Source organism: Ochotona curzoniae, unplaced genomic scaffold, assembly GCF_017591425.1.
Source record: "Ochotona curzoniae isolate NIBS_2020 unplaced genomic scaffold, NIBS_Ocur_1.0 contig_3520, whole genome shotgun sequence".
In the NCBI taxonomy this organism is placed as follows: Eukaryota; Metazoa; Chordata; class Mammalia; order Lagomorpha; family Ochotonidae; genus Ochotona; species Ochotona curzoniae.
In genome coordinates, this window is record NW_024465894.1 from 9,328,870 (window position 1) to 9,343,776 (window position 14,907).

General features: G+C 46.6%; 1 protein-coding gene across 2 annotated transcripts in view; it reads left to right on the forward strand.

Annotated features, from left to right (window-relative positions):
- The first annotated feature begins 530 nt into the window (after positions 1–530).
- CHD6 (chromodomain helicase DNA binding protein 6) overlaps positions 531–14,907 on the forward strand; it is a 161,523-nt gene continuing 147,146 nt past the window's right edge. The window contains exon 1 of one of the 2 annotated variants that reach the window (XM_040981460.1): positions 531–634. The gene's annotated coding sequence lies outside the window, so the exon portion shown is untranslated. The remainder of the gene's footprint in view (positions 635–14,907) is intronic. The other variant, XM_040981461.1, reaches the window with a different exon arrangement.

The window sequence follows — 14,907 nt, forward strand, 5'->3', positions numbered from 1 at the left end:
CTCCTCGTCTCGCCTCGGTCTAACAGCATCTGCTTTTCCTGACCTGTTAGGACGCTGGCCGCTCCTCGCCAGTGTCCGTGCGACCTCGCGCCCTAGCTGCAACCCCCTCTGCCGCAGGACCCACCCCCCCAGGCACCATCCGTTCCTGCACCGGCACGGCCCCCGGCTCTTGCAGAGAGCTAACCCGCTACCTGCGAGACCTCCAGCTGCGGGTTAAAGCCCCCCGGGGTGCGTCCGCGCCTCGTGCCCCCTGCGCCCGCGGGACCCCCGGCCCGGGATCGCCCCCGAGGCCCTGCCGCTCAGCCCCGGGGGGCGGGGCCGCGCGCCGCGGCGTCTCGGAGGCAGGGGGCGGGGCGTCTCCGCAGCCGACCAATCAGCGCCGCGATCACATCCATGCAAATACGAGCACAATGGAGCGAGCCCATCACTCGTCCCCGCAAGCAAGCTTGAAACGGGCTTCTTCCTGAGCGACAGCCAGAGGGACCAATGATGTCGTGTTTGGGGCCGGCCGAGCCCAATGGCGCGGCAAGGAAGGCGGGCCCGAGCAGGGTTAGGGTGTCCTTGCAGGGTGTCTGAGCTAAACTTCACCAAATAATAGCTGTTTGTATTTTGGCTGCTGCAGGAGCCATTTTAGGTAAGTTGTTCTCTTAACTTTTTTATTTTCCTCCCCGGCCTCGGCGGACCGGCTTCGTCCGCTGGGCCCCGACCCCGCCCCGCCAGACCGGCTGGAGTGCCCCTATGAATGGAGCCGGGCTGAGGGGCTGCGGCGGCTCCCGAGGCCCGGCCGGGCTGGGGTCCGAGCGGGGCCGGAGGGCGGCCTGGCGCAAGGGCAGACAGCGGCCTGGAGGCCTGAGGCGAGGGGCCGGCGCCCGGCGGGCCGCGTCCTTGGGAGTGCGCCGCTGCGGGCCGCGCGGAGGGGCGGGGGTCCGAGGGCCCCGGGGTCGCGGGCCTGGCGGGCGGAGGCGGGGCGTGCCGCCGAGGGACCCCCGGGGTGCCGAGCCGGACTCGGGGGGTGCGCGCCGGGCTTGTGGGGTGCTGTCTCGGCGTCCTGCGTCTGCTTGCAGGGGTGGAGGAGGGTGGGCTGGTGCGGGGTGCTGCGGGGGCCCGGCGCGTCCCGGGGCCGCGCGCCCCTCCGCCCCCTTTTTTACGCACTAGCGCGCACCCGCCTCGAAAATGGGAGCCCTGGAGGGGTCTAGCGACGCCACTGCCAAGTTTTCCTGCATTATTAGATTGCATGTTTTGAGCTTGGAGGGGAAGAGAGGAAAGAGAGAGAGAGGAGAGAGAAAGCATCTGTTCCCTCCAGGGTATTTGTTTTCTTTGCTGTTTTAAGAAGTAACGGGAGTAGGTTGCGCCCAGATTTTCAGGGACGTGTCTTGTCAGAGGTGTTGCAGCGTCGGCAGCTCCCTGGTTTTTAAAAAGGCGTTATTAGGAAATCCCCTCGTTGGTGAGATAATTGAAATTTGAGTTTGTTTGAGGCTTCGGTTTTATTTGATCCAATTAAAAATGCATAAGCGGGCACTTCATGTGTAGGTACAAGTATTCCTAGCGCCAGTTATGACTAAGGTGACTGTGGTTTCAGTACTGTGGGGTCTAATAAGACAGCATCATTCAATTGTGAGCATGTACGTCCATGTTCCCCAAATTAGGGTTTATGCACCATTAGTAATCTGGCCAGGGTTTCCAGTGAATCCTTGGCATCCCTCTGGCTGTCTTTCTCTGGGGCTGTGTGGGTGCCGTCTTCCTCCGCCTTCTGACACTGCTCATTTCTGTTGTAACAGACCCATAGGCAGAGAAAATATACCATTTTAAGTATTTGCAGCTTTCCAGGTGTCTGGAATATTGCCTGAGATGCGGATATCGCTTCCTAAATGATACGCAGTTTAAGCATGCGACCAGATAGGACATAGCCCGTGAGGTGAGGAGGCTGGTGGCTTTTGGAAAAATCCGGACAGCGATTGCTCTGCAGGCTTCCCAGGCTGATTGGGAGCTGTCTGACTTACTGGTGGGTATGTGTGTATCCCATGGGCTGCAGAGTAAGTCACACTGAAGGCCATGCTGACAACCTCAGAGTTTTGGGGCCCTCTGAAATGTTTGAGAAAAGGAGTAGGCCTGAATTGTTAAGTGAAACGGCCTCTGCCAAGCAGAGCAGGTGGTTTCTTGCAAATAGTGCAGGACTGCAGCCAAGGCTGGGGGAAACGTGGGGTGGGCAGAGGATGAATGTTGAAGGTCTCTCTGTCTCAGAGCAGATTTTATAGATGAATTGCGATTTTTGGTCTTTGAACTTTTAGTGAACTGTTCAAAGGTGATGCGAGCCTCACCACCACCCTGCTTTTGTCTGAGCTGGAACCCGCCGTGTGGTAACCAAATGGGAAGACTGTTGGTGTAGTCTTATGGACAAAGCCTGTGCAGGTCTGGGGTGAAATGCCAGTTGTTTCTTAGTGTTGTGTCACCGGCTCCCAGACTCGGGGTTTTTAATTCTGAAGTTTCTTTGCTTCTCATAGTGGACTGTTCTGTTACATAGCACCATTGCTATTTGGACAAGAGGCACTTCATCACAGCTTTTAAATAGTCCTTATCAATATATATATATTTACAAGAATATATATATATTTAGCGAGTTAACTCTTCTTATAACGATGTCAGATACCACCCCCTCCCCTCACAAAAATAAAATCCGAAACAGAGTGCTGTCCTTTGGAAAGCCCATCTTCTCCCTGATTTTGCTCCCGTATTGCAGAAAACTTAGCAGATTGAGCAGCTTCTGGGCTACTGTGTCTTGCAGGTCTCTTAGTTTGACAGAAGTCTCGAAGAAAGTGTGGCTTTGCTTTAAGAAGCTTGTAGTTAGGCCTGCTGCGTTAAACGGTGACGTTCCCAACCTCAGGGTTGCTTCTCACTCCAAGTGCCTGATTTTCAGTTTTTCACAGAAAGACTTTGTGTTGATAATGCCCAAATGGACCACACCTCTTTTTGCACCTATTTGCACAGGTTTAAGGTTCAAAAACTACCTGCACTTGTACCTTAAAATGTCATAGGATGGTGACTGGGTAAATCAGCCAAGACAGCCTTCCATCATCTCAGCCTCCTCCCCCGCCCCGCCCTATGCCCCTAGTACAGCAAGACTTGCGATAGTTTATTTTTTTAAATAAATATTTATTTGTTTTCCTCTTATACTTCGTTTCTCATACAAGGCTGTAGTTAAATTGAAGTGAAAAGCTACAGTGAATTTCATGGGACTGGCTGCATTCTTCTATACCAGGTTATGACTTTGAAAACTGCTTTTGAAATACAGGAATAATAGCTAGGGTTTAGGTATCTGTTCCCCAGAGAGCATTCTTGTTTGCAGTGGCAAAGGGATACCTAGGGTGCCTGGTACTGAGCCAAGGCACTAGGGGTATAGAGATGGAAAATTAGCTCTGCTCTTGTAGCCCCTTCCTGAGGCTGGGCCATAGATAGTTCAGAGAAGTCAAGAAGTGTGCCCGAGGCCAGGAAAGCCAGGAAATGCTGGAGCCAGGGGGGCCTTGTTCAGCTGGGTCTAAGGCACGTGGTCTTTTCATCAGCAACTTTGTAACGGAGTCCTTACAGGCTTACAGGTGCTGTCAGGTTTTCATGTCTGGTCCTAGGTTCTAGGTTACCAACATAGCCATCTGTGAGTGTCCATTTTTACTTTTCCACTTCAAAAATGTGTCTCTGAAGAGAGAGGTTGGACCCCGGCGAGGGCACTCTTTGCCTCCTGCCTCCCTGGGTGTAGGAGTGATCCTTCCCTGGGTGCTTGGGAGTGGAGGCACAGCCTGGCACGCACATGCACGCACATGCACGCACACACACACACACGGAGAATGCAGTCACTTTTTTTTTCCTTGCCAAAATGTTCTTTTCTTTGGTTCACATTGTGGAGGCGTTGATACCCTCATGAGAAACTCTGTTACTTCCTTATAAGTCCTGAAGGTAGTAAAATGGAGTTATTTTAAAATATCCATCCTTGTTCCCATTTCTGTACTAAGTTCTGTGCATAAAATCCAGAGGAAGAAAAATGCTTTTGCCGTGGTACCTGTGTGTGTTGGTTTTCCGTGGTCTTTGATAGTGATTCTGCACCTCCTCCTGCGTTTACTCTGTATGTCACTTGCTGTCATTGTTCTATTCCGGGACCCTTAGGATCCGTCATGGTGTTATGTGATAGAACTTAAATAGCTCCTGTTTTGTAGAAGCATTTTTTTTTCTTCCTGCATAATCCTATGGAAGTGCTTTAACTTTTTATCAAGGAAAACACCTGATTCTTTTTATTCTAGTAGATTCACATAGTGCTTTTGTCTGCTATTTCAGAACTTGATGTACTAAGGCAGTATTTGAAAACTTCAGGAAAACTAGGAAGTAGAATTTTTAATTTAAAAACTTTTTGTAGGTGTAAAGATTGTATATTTTTGTGGGGTAGTTAAGTGACATTTTGGTAGATGTAGTTTTTTTTTGTTGGTTTTTTTTTTTTTTTAAAGATTTATTTTTATTATTTTTTCATTGGAAAGGCAGATATACAGAGAGGAGAGACAGAGAGGAAGATCTTCCGTCCGATGATTCACTCCCCAAGTGAGCGCAACGGGCCGATACTATGCCGATCCGAAGCCAGGAGCCTCTTCCGGGTCTCCCACGCGGGTGCAGGTTCCCAAAGCTTTGGGCCGTCCTCGACTGCTTTCCCAGGCCACAGGCAGGGAGCTGGAAGGGAAGCGGGGCTGCCGGGATTAGAACCGGCGCCCATATGGGATCCCGGGCGTGCGAGGTGAGGACCTTTAACCACTTGCGCCACCGCGCCGGGCCCCTTTTTTTGTTGGTTTTTAAAGATTTATTTATTTTTACTTGAAAGGCATATATACAAGGAGGAGAAACAGAAAGATCTTCCATCTTCTGGTTCACTCCCCAAGTGGCTGCAGCGGCTGGAGCTGAGCGGATCCAAAGCCAGGAACCAGGAGATTCTTCTGGATCTCCCATGTGGATGTAGGATCCCAAGCACTTGGGCCATCCTTTTCTGCTTTCCTAGGCCGCAAGTAGGGAGCTGGAAGGGAAATAGAACAGCTAGTACGCAAGCTGGAACCGGATGGATGGGATGTCAGCACTTGAAGGTGGAGGGTTAGCCTGTTGAGCCATCATGCTGGCCCCAGAAAGGAGAATTTTAAGAAAACGTTAAGAAATGAACATAGAAACTGATGAATATGCATTTGAATGTTCTAAATACATAGAGGGGGATTTCTTTTAATTTTTTATAGACAGATTAAGAAAAAGATCCCTGTATTTCTGTTTGAAAGGCAAGATTATAGACGGAAGAAGGAAGAGAGAGACAAGCCAAGAGAATCTTCCCTCACCGGTGCACTTCCTAAGATGCTGGAGCTGAGCAGGTCAGAAGCCTGGAGGCTGGCTGGAGCTTCTTGCAGCTCTGCCACACAGGTGCAGGGTCCCCAGAACTTGGGCTGGCCTTTGCTGCTTTCCCAGGCACATTAGCAGGGAGCGGGATGGCAAGCGGAGCAGACAGGCACACCTATTGCTAGCCGTGCCACAGGCAGATTCTTGAAACACCACACCGTGACTTGAGCCCCCACACAGATTCTTGTAGGGGGTATTTACTGCTGACATTTGATGGATCAAATATATGGGTGTGTGGGTGTGTGTGTGTGTGTGTAGCAGCAGCAGCAGCAGCAGCAGTAGCAGTAATAGTTTTTAGTATATTTTGGATTTACTTACAAACTGTGTGACCAAGGAACTTGTCTTCAGAATCTGTCTCTCTCTCTCTTTTATTCTAAGATTGCCTTTATTTTAATGCACAGGCTTCTGGTTTAAAAAGGTTTTTACTGTTTTTGTAGCATTGGCTTTTGGTTTATACTTGCTGAGTTTGAGACTCCTTATCCTGTGTTTTCTGTGAACTTTCTAAAGTGGTATGCACAATTCTGTTTGTGTCTGCATTCTTATGCAAAGGGAGTCCACTGCTTGTTGTGACTCCTCTCCAACCTTCTCCTTGCCCCCTGCTCCCATCTCTTCCTACCTGCATGCCAAATAAAATAAAATAGAAATCTTAAAGGTCTTTGGTCAGGTCATCCCCAAACAGTTGCTTGGCGTGAGCAAAATTGTGTGTCTGAACACTGACTTTGAGGGGGTCCTCTTGATGCCCCTTGACGAGTCCTGCAGTCTTGGGCAGCTTGGGCCAGCTTGGGGCAGAAGCTGCTTGGTCTGCCTCTGGCATTCCTTGGGATGAGCCCCAGAATTCTTCCTCTCCTTGGTTGCTAGGGAAGCTGTTCCGGACTCTCTGAGCCTGAGGGAGGTAAAGGTTGCTGGGGGAGGGTGGGGGCGTCTGCGAGAGAGTCGTGGAGGGTCCCGAGCCTCTTGGTTTCAGCCTGCGGTCGGCCTGTGCAGGTGGGACCGGAAAGATGACTGGCACAAGTTCCTGACGTTTTGTTGCTATGAATACTACTACTTGCTCATTCTGTTCGCGCTCCATCCAACATGATAGGAGGAAAGCAGTTTTCTCTTTTACATTGAAGACCAATGGTGAAAAAGAATACCTCCATCTTTTTTTTTTTTTTTAATTCCCTAGACTTTTGTGAAATGCCTGGTAGCTTCTCTCAATGATAAATTTTTAAGTGGAGATTTTTCTTAAAATTATGTCTATTTGAACTTATACAGTTATTGTACAGAGGATGTGCATGTTTTATCAAGTTCTGTCAAACCAAGTGTTACTGTAGAAAATGGGCAGCTTATTGAAGTTCTTGGCCTTATTTTATGACTTATTTAAGTAAAAGTTAAGCAGATTGGCAAAAAATGGTCTAGAATAACAAAATATTCTAAGAACAGCTCTACAAAATAGTTGAACTTAAAGTTATCCTGGAGATTTTCTTTTCTTTTTAAAGATTTATTTATTTTTATTGCAAAGGCAGATTTACAGGGAAAAGGAGAGACACAGAGAAAGATCTTCCATCTGCTGGTTCACTCCGCAAGTGGCCGCAATGGCCAGAGCTGAGCTGATCCGAGCTCAGGAGCCAGGAGCAGCTTCTGGGTCTCTCATATGGGTACAGGGTCTCAGAGCTTTGCTCTCCACTGCTTTCCCAGGCCACAAGGAGGGAGCTGGATGGGAAATGGAGCAGCCAGAACACAAACTGGTGCCCATATGGGATCCTGGCACATACAAGGTGAGGGTTTAGCAGGACCCCTGGAGATTTTCTTATAATAGGTGCAGTTGTTGGGCCAAACCAGAAGTTGAATAGTAGAAAAATCAGTTTATTTGGTTTTATTTATGGATTAGGGAAATGACCCCAGCTCTCAGCGGTTTGATAAAGGGCATAGCAAGATTATATTTGAGTTGTTCATTCTTTATGTACATAGGACTGAAGATATGTACTTGGGTTGTTTACTCTGGGTTCAAGAAAACCATCAGTAGTCTAAGCAATCCTTTCAGTGATTGTGTCTGGCTAGCCACGTCTAGAGGATAGATTGTATTTCCTGAAAGCAATTTTAAATAATTAAACACAGAAACTTTATTATTGCTTATTGTGTATTGTGTAGTCTTCCCATTTTACATTCAATGGTTTTAACAACATCATTGTGGGTCACATGACAAGAGGATTGCATTGTAACTTACAATACCGTTGGATTGCTGTATGAGCAAATGCCGTGTGGAGTCACGTTAAGGAGTTTAGGGGTGTTCTACAGAAAGGAATGAACCATTATGTCTTGTGTTATAAACATACCCTGAGGAAATGAGTGAGAATGTGGCAGGGATTGTTAGTGGCCAACTCCAGACAGACACACCTGTGCAGATGCAAGAAGAGACTTGTCAGAGTCAGCTGCACTCACAGCTCTGGATGGTCACTTCTTCATGGCCAGAGAGGTCTCGGGCTTGGAAGGAAGCAAGTGGATGCTTTTAAAAATGATTGACTCATTTAAAGATGAATCTAATAATGCATGGAAATTTATATTATAGTTCTCAATTTTGTTTTTCCTCATCATTCATTTTTTCCAGTATTTTATTTACACAATATTGCCGTATGATGGGTTGGGAAAGAACAAAAAACTATAACTCATCCTTCACTATGCAGAGCAAAACAGGGCAGCATTACTGTTTCTTTGGAGTTGATTAGAAATACAAGTTTTCAGGCCTGGTCCGTAGCCTAGTGGCTAAGTCCTTAGCTTGCATGCACCAGATCGCATATGGGTGTTGGGCTCTGTCCCAGCTGCTCCACTTCCCATCTAGCTCCCTGCTTGTAGCCTAGGAAAGCAGTAGAGGATGGCTCAAAGCCTTGGGACCCTGCACCAGCATGGGAGACCCAGAAAGAGCTTCTGGCTCCTGGCTTTGGATTGGTTCAGCTCTGACCATTGCGGCCAGTTGGGGAGAGGAAGCAGCGGGCAGAAGATCTCTCTGTCTCTCCTTCTCTCTGTAGATCTGCCTCTCCAAGTTTTTGAGTCCCATTCCAGACCCGGGGACGCGGATTGCCTGGGTGGGGTTTAGGAAACTTTTCACAGGAAGCCTCCCAGAAGCCGTGTTAGTGATTTTTGTCCAGGTGACATTTGAGCACATCACTAGATCAACACCATGCGGTACGGCCTCCTGCTGTGCTGCTGAAGCCGTGTTCACCTGCAAGCTGCTGCCACGCAGGACTTCTGAGCCCTGAAAATGTGACCAGTGCGACCGTGGATAGTGTGAAAAGTTTTAATTTAGTAATTAATTCATTGTAACATAAGCAGCTGCCACCTGACTCTTGGTGGTGATTTTGGAGAGCACGGCTTTGGTGGTTTTTTTTTGTTTGTTTGTTCTGTCTTAGCTCTTGAATCCCCTCTGGAGCAAAAGTAGATTTTTTTTTTTTCTTAAACTGGAATGGAAATACAATAGGGAACAAGACTGTCCTGTAGCCTAAAATGAGAAGTCATGCAGTAAAACTTGGCACTACTTATCCATTTATATTTATCTACTTATTTTTGTGTTTAAGTTGATTTGAATTTGCTAAAAATTGTAGGATCAGAAAATAAACTTGGCCACGTTTCTGAGCAGACATTGGAGTAGCTGTGGAGTAGCTGTTGCCGTGAGGCCGTATGATGAATGCTGTGTCTTGAGTGAGTGTGCGTGATGCTTTCAGCGGAGTTTCTTTTTCCCATTCATACAGAGATTGAGGACCTGGCACTTTTTAATTGCGGTGGTAGAGTTCTCCAGTTCTCAGTAGAAATGCTGGTTGTAAGGGTTTGTATTACTTTACAGTAGTTCATAGAGGTTTTTACTATAAAGTATTTCATTTTATCAGCTAACCTGGAGGGTGATTTTTTTTTTTAATTTATAAAGGAAATTGTGTGTGTGTGTGTGTGTTTTCAATAATGTTGGGTCTCCCTTGAAAGACTGGATCTTATATCCTGTGTACTCTGCAGTAAATTTAAAAATTGGCTTATTAAAAGGCAAGAATTTATTTTGCTTATTCAGGGTTGCGTGTTCTTCTCCTGCTCCTCTATTCCCCTTCCTCATACTTCAAGTGTTAAGCTTCTAAAAATCAAGGATGGCATTGATTATTGCAGATTGGTCAGTATCCTTTGCATAATTGGAAATTATTTTGTGATTAACAAGTGGGAGGAATTTGGTTTATAGTAGAAAATGAAGGACTGAATGAAAGTCAAGGCTAGTCATAATAAAATAAGTCTAATTGTGCAGTACTTTTATTAAATATATTCACTAGATTTTTATACAGGCCATTGTTAGTCATTTAGATGGGGACCCTGGAAGTGAGAGGTGGTACAGGGTGCCCCTGTGGCTTACGGACTCAGGGAATAGAAGAACCAAAGGTTTCCTGTACATCCTGGATAGGCTGGCAGCGCAGCAGCGTGTGTGATGTGGAGTGAGCTGCATCGCGACTAGACTCTTCTAAGAAGTCAGAGCTCCCTTCTGGCTTCTCATGATTGGAGGAATAGTGTTTGAAGGTACTTGTCAGACACATAGTCCAGTTTCAGGATTTTATGCATGGTGGAGCAAGGTTGTAGTTATGCATTTTCTGAGGCCATAGATATCATGATTAGAATTCAGTTCTCATTGTAACTGCACAGGATCTGTTCCCTAACTCCTTAAAGGTCCCCAAAACACAGAGGAGTACTTTCCTTAAGACATCAGGGGTAGGGGGAAGGGTGGGCATGGTGGTGTAATGGGTTAACTCTGGGATCACACTGGGTGCCAGTGCAGGTCCCTGCCACTCCACCTCTGACCCAGGGCCCTGTCCCAACCTTGGACACCTGGTTGAAGTGCCTGGCTTTGGCTTGGCCTGGCCTCAGCCATTGCAGCCGATTGGCGAGGGAACCGGTTCATGGACAGTGTCTCTCTTTGTAACTCTGTCTTTCAAATAACAAATTTTTTTTGGGAAAAATATGAGGAAGGTTTGCTTTGAGGTTAGGAGTGACTCTGCAAGGTCTATGTAATTTTTAAATGTTACTTAAAACAGAAGAGTAAAGATACTATCAATGAAATTTCACATATCATGAATAAGAATGAATGGTGGTGTTTGGGTAACTCTTTCAGAACAATTGTGGTGTAATAGCAATGCTTGGGCATGTCCCTCTCCTGTTCCCAGTAAAGCACTATTTGTATTATTATGTTAACTCCTGCTTGCCTACTAGAAACTTCTTGGCATGTTACTCCTGTATGTCGTGGGGAAATAATTACAATAAGTTTACTTTGGTTTTATTGCACATAAGGTACATGATGAGATTGTTTTTTCACATGTGCATACTTCATCCAATTTTATGACTTAAGATTTGTTGAAATAGATTTCTGTTGGACCCATCAGCAGTCAGGATAATAGGGATAGGTATCAGTCCCTGAGCGCTTCCTGTGTGCTAGGCTTTTATGGTGTGGTAGATACTACTGCTTCACACCACTGGTCTGGTTCTCTCTCCTGGGCACAAGCAGGTTGGTACTTTTGTGTCACTTTGAAGTTGGGCACAGTTGTGTGAGTTGCTTTGCATTCTGAAATTTGGGTAGAAGTGGTATGTTGTTTCTCGCAGGTGCAAAGGGAGCAGGGGATGGTTATTTAGTATAGTCAGATAAACCTTTACTTTAAGGCCCAGCTCCCCCCCCCCCTGGAGTTTTTTGTGAATATAGCATAACTAAGTCCATCTTGATGAATACATGTAAATTATTATCCTGGATCCTCATGGATCAGGACCCACTAGTTCATTTTACAGTCGAGGAAACTGAGACAGAAGGGTTAGTTACTTGTCCCTCATCACAGAACTGGTAACCCAGGCAGTTACTGTGAGCTCTGCACCCTGAGGCTCTGCTGGTCGCTCTTGGCACCCACTATTGCATACAGGACAGAGGCTCTGATCACGCTAGCTTCGCTCCAGAGCTTATGTTCATCTCTTCAATCCTTCCCTTCTTAGACATTGTTTTTAAGGTTTGAGTCCAGGAGTGACTATCTCTTACAAAGTTTATCCTTCCCAGTGTTTTACTGCAGAAACCATTCCTTTTTTAGTCTTTTGTCAAATTTTACTGCCTCCTGAAACTCCACTTTTCATAACATGATAAGGTTTGTTGCTTGCCTTAAGTATTTTTGCATCTCTAATATTTTGGAATTAGATTTCTCAGAAGGCCATGATTACTTTACCACTAGGGTGGCTGCAGAGCCCTAATAAAGGCATTACACTTTGCCTCAGTTTCCTCATCTGTAAAGCAGTAACAACATATGGTTGTTTTGTGGAATAATTGAGTCAGTTTATGTACAGCCTTAGAACAGCGCCCGGGACACTGTAAGCTTGGAATAGCCTTGGCATTGTAATAGTGAAGAGGGCCAAACTCAGTAAAGAAAAACAATGACATGTCAGACTTTTTTTTTTTTTTTTTTTGGAAAGGCAGGGTTACATGAACAAGAAAGAGAAACAGAGAGACATTATATCCACTGGTTCATTCCTCAAATGGCCATGAGGTGGAACTGGGTTTGTCTGAAGCCAGGAGTCAGGAGTTTCTTCCAGATCTCTCACGTGGGTGCAGGGATTCAACCACTTGGACCATCCTCTGCTGTTTTCCCAGCCACCTTAGAGCAGAAACGGAGATGCCAGGATTTGAACAATTGCTTACTTAGGATGGTGACTCCACAGGTGGAGGCTTAGCCTGTTATGCCACAGCACATCCCCAGATATGATTCTGGTGTTAATATTAAGGTATTAAAGTTTTAGTATCACCTTTAATTTTTCTTTGACTCAACAGGGATTACAGAGCAAGACTCTACAAGGTACTACTGTACTTTGGGAAATGATGTAGGGTTTGCCTTTAAAGAATTTTCACTATACCTGGGAGATGAGATATTTATAAACACCTGACATAAGGTAAGAAAGATAGTCTTGAGTCAGACCTGACTTTGTAGCATTGAGGAGATAGGCGGAGTTTGGCTGTGTGGAGAGTGACAGAGGCAGGGAGGAGGTCTGTCGGTGGAAGGAAGAGTGGGATCAGAGCCTGCGATTAATACAGCGGATACCTTACCGAACATCAGCTGCGTGTCAGGTGCCGAGCTGAGCCTGGAGTTGAGTGCACGAGGTGAAGCTCCTGTTCCTGGGGAGCTTGTGTTCTGTGCAGTGAGTATTTGCACATGCACAGCCATAGTGTTTCAAGTGATGATAGCACTAGGAAGAAAAGTAGCGTAACAAGGCAGACTTACGCAACTAAGAAGTATGTGGCAGGCAATTTTCTAAAGATTTTAAGGGCATTTTAAAATAAAGATTTATTTACTTGAAAGGCAGAGAGAATTATAGAGAATTATACAGGAAAAAATGTCTTCCATTTGCTGGTTTGCTCCCCACATGGCCACAGTGAGCAGGACTGGGGCAGGCTCTCCCATGTCTCCCACATGGGTACCGGGGCTCAAGAGTTTGGGCCGTCCTCTACTGTCTTCCCAGGTGCATCAGCAGAGAGCTAGAGCAGAAGTGCAGCAGCCAGGACTGCCAGCTAGACCACTGGACTCAAACCCTGGCCACAGGGAAAATCATAATGTATATGGTCCAGATTGGGGTACATGTGTTGGGACTGGGCTTCCTCAGTTTCTGACGCCCGCACAGTGCACACGGGAGACGTGACAGCCAGCTCATCTAGGCCAGCAGAGGATGTCAGGTGCCTCGTCAGAGGAAGGAAAGCAGAAGAGCTTGGCCAGCTCTCCTGGCTAAGCTTTGCAGCAAGTGTCTGGGTCTGTCTGTGGATGCACTAAAGTGGACTTCGTCATTAATAGACCTTTGGAAAGATGTTCTCAACCCTGATGCAGCAAAGCTGACAACATATCAGAACTATCAAAACCACTCAAGTAACACCCTTGGAGCACAGCACTTTTCCCACATCAGGGAAGTTCCTGCCTCTCAGCTTTGGATCAGCTCAGCTCTGGCTGTTGTGCCTGTTAGGGAAGTGAACCAGCAGATAGAAGATCCCTGACTCTCCTTTCCTTTCTGTAAAATCTACCCTTCAAATAAAAACAAATAAATCGTTTATAATTTCTGCAGAAGAATTTTGAAATACCTGTATAGCCTTTAAATCATTTTCCTCGAACTTTTTGCAGACCGACATGTATCTGCTGAAGCGATCTCTGTCCCCACAGCACTCTCCGGTCGGATTTTGCCTGTGTCATTCATGTGTCTTTCCCTTTTCTTAGTACTGGTTAGCCATTGTTCCACAAGAACGTCAGGCTCCTTTGTTTAGTCAGCAGTTACTGAGTCATCGTGTTTCAGTTGTTCTTGGGCACCGGGAACTGAAGGGAAGTGCCCGGCAGGAGATGTCGAAAGGCAAGCTACCTGCTACAGGTTGAATAACCTGTACCCAAAATGCCGGGGACGGGAGGGCTTCAGACTCTGGAATATCTGTATAGACTTTACTGGGCGAGGATACTGAATCCAAAAATCTTAAATACAGGATGCTTCCAAATCCAGGCATCATTTTTGTCCTCCAGAAAATGCAGATTTGGGGATATTTTGGATTTTTGATCCAGGACTGCCTGTGTAGTTTATGCTCAGCCTAAATTACAAACGCCATGGTAGATGTCAGTGCTAGCTAGGAGGGAGCAGCCATCAACGCAGAGGACTTCTCTTGGGCTTTTGGAAGGTAGGCTTATTTTTATTTTTATATTTTTAATAATTTTTATTTCTTTTTATTTGAAAAGCAGAGGGAGAAAGAGATCGCTTGGTCCTCCATCTGCTGTTGCAGTCTCCAAATGATTGCATCTGAAGCCAGGACTGCAAGGACCTGGGCTGTCTTCCACTGCCCTCTGGGGCCATTAGCACTGAGCTGAGTCAGAAGTGGAGCAGCCTGACTGGGCGCTCACCACAGGTGGGAGCCTAACTCTATGCCTTTGCACTGGCCCCAAGGAAGGAACTTTCAAATTTTGTTTTTCTTCCTTTCTTCTCCATTTCCTTGCTTCCTTCCTTTGTTTCTCTCTGTTTAGGATTTTTTTTTTTTACTTGAAAGTCAGAGTCAGAAAAAGAGGAAGAGAGAGATCCTCTACCCACCATTTCACTCCTCAAGTGACTGCCATGGCCAGAGCTGGGTCTCTTTGTAGATAGGAGCTCGGAGAGCCTCCTATGGGTTTCCCACTTGGGTGCAGGCGCCCAGGGACTTGGACCGTCCTCTGCTGCTTTACCAGGCCACGGTCAGAGAGCTAGATCAAGAAGTGGAGCAGCAGGGGCTCAGATCAGCTCCCACATGGGATGTCAGCGACACTGGCAGATGCGAGACTCTCCATGCCTCTGCACCTGCCCCAAACAAGATACTTAAAAGAAGCTCACTAAAGTTGATTTGGAGTTTGATAATCAGAGATGGGAATTGGCATCCATGAAACTGGAAAGAGGAAATATCTTAGAGGGGCACAAAGGCCAACAGTGTGTTCCTGTGGCTAGAGTATTATGGAGATCTGCTGGTGGGCAGGGGGCTGTCGG